General features: G+C 43.4%; 1 non-coding gene across 1 annotated transcript; it reads right to left on the reverse strand.

Moving 5' to 3' along the window:
- Positions 1-949: 949 nt before the first annotated feature.
- Trnaw-cca (transfer RNA tryptophan (anticodon CCA)) lies at positions 950-1,021 on the reverse strand. Its single transcript has one exon. It is a non-coding gene; the product is annotated as a tRNA-Trp (tRNA).
- Between the last annotated feature and the right edge of the window lie 1,153 nt (positions 1,022-2,174).

A 2,174-nucleotide genomic window follows, 5' to 3' on the forward strand; every position in this document is an offset into this window, starting at 1 on the left:
TTCAAGTCCTGCACACGCCATTTCTTAAATATTTCCAACTTATAGTACACACACTAGTAATTCAGCTTAACTTAAGCTCTCTGAAGTATTTCAACTTATTGCTACACGTAGTTTCATTGTGACCGTTGGTCATTTCCGAAGATTACTACGATCCCATTTATATTACCTGCCTGACATTTAATTCTCCCCACAAAAGTTCCTGAAATAGAGAAATTATTATTCTAAACTACTCTTAAGTATTTCACATGCATACCATGTCTCCACTCTCTTGTCTTTACGGAGCACGCCTAAGACAGGTATTACCAACACTAGATCCAGCGGTAGAGTGCTGAAACATGGCCGTTCTTCAGGTCATCTCGCACCTCTGTCGAGGTGGGGGAAGACCATGCTACCGTATTGGTCAGCCACATTTCAGGCGCTCAAAGCTCCTGTAAGTTTCATCTCTTTGGTTCCACCAAAGGTGGCCAAAGGATCGTCTCAAAGATGATCATTTATTCACATTCACTATCTGCAGTTAGCAGACGACCATACATTCATTCATTTCACAGATCTCACCAAACTGGATGTAGTGATTTATTTTGTGGAAGTGCACATGTGATCAATTAAATAAATAAATTGTCATTCTTTCCCACACTGGTATCCGGCTCCGCTGTATTAATTGAAATTCAGTTATTATTAGAAAAAATATGTTGTTCTGACAAGAACAATGAAGTATGTTGTACCTATTTTAAATGTCGGTCGGTGCTGTACCCTTTCAAAATTACAAAAATATTACACACTTCACGCCTGGAGAAAATGCGAGTCGGCGCCTTCACTTTAATGTCAGAATGCGAAAATTGCACTAGTAGCTTTTTTCAAGCAAGTTCTGTTCGTCCGTTTTCTGTAATCGTTTGGTATCTGATTGCATTGACATACTCGCCCATGGCTTTCGTAAACGAAAATTTCATTGTGACCCCGACGTGATTTGAACACGCAACCTTCTGATCTGGAGTCAGACGCGCTACCGTTGCGCCACGGAGTCGACGCTGCTTAGGTCTTGTCATGAATAGGTTCCTCGAACACTTACTGTACCATTCAAACCTAAGAAATAATGACAGTAGGATCCAGGAGAGACTCGTCCCAGATGTACTAGCTCTGGCGGGGGTGTAACTTAGTGGTAGTGTGTCTATTTCGGATGCAGAAAGTCCGGGGTTCAAATCCCAGCTCCTCCAATTTTTGTTTCTCCGTGCAGCAGTACATGAAAACTTTTGCTATCACCATGTTCTCTAAAATTCAGTGTACAAGATTCTTCCCCAAGCAAGTGGATTTCGTACAGTTCGACCTCATGGCGGCAGGACAATGACCTGCAAGACCCTGGGCTGTGATCCCCCCCCCCCCCCCCCCATTGAAATGTTGCTCCAAAGCCTTCGTTATGGCGTGCGGAGTGCATCTCAAACATGTATAATCGTCATTTGTTTTTTCGAGATACCGAAAAATGAAGGGGGCACCCGGGATTGAACCGGGGACCTCTCGATCTGCAGTCGAATGCTCTACGACTATTTTTTAAAATTTTTTCCCAACTTAGCAATTTTTTTTACCTATGGATAACCGTGAATCCTCCACTACAGTCCATCGCTCTACCAACATTTTTTCTTTTTTTTGTCCAACGCCTTAACCACTCTTTTTTTCTTTTTTTACCCCCTTTTTTTTCTTTTAAGTTGTAGTTTACATGATGCAAAGCGAACGCTCTACCCACTTTTGTTTTTTCTATTGTCTTTTCTGTGGTGTCACCGCCAGACACCACACTTTCTAGGTGGTAGCGTTTAAATCGGCCGCGGTCCGTTAGTATACGTCGGACCCGCGTGTCGCCACACGGCAGGTCTAGAGAGACTTCCTAGCACTCGCCCAATGGTACAACCGACTTTGCTAGCGATGGTTCACTGACAAAATACGCTCTCATTTGCCGAGACGATAGTTAGCATAGCCTTCAGCTACGTCATTTGCTGCGACCTAGCAAGGCGCCATTACCAGTTACTATTGATGCTGTAAAACATGTACCCTCAAGAGCGATGTTCACCATTTACGGATTAAAGTTAAGTATTCCAGCAGCTACGTACGTTTTTTGCTAAAGTCTAATTTCCTTGTCCTGTTCCAGACCTCACGACAGCCTGCGTGAGCTAAAACGCGTGCCTTTC

The sequence above is a fragment of the Schistocerca cancellata genome, chromosome 3 (assembly GCF_023864275.1).
Source record: "Schistocerca cancellata isolate TAMUIC-IGC-003103 chromosome 3, iqSchCanc2.1, whole genome shotgun sequence".
Lineage (NCBI taxonomy): Eukaryota > Metazoa > Arthropoda > Insecta > Orthoptera > Acrididae > Schistocerca > Schistocerca cancellata.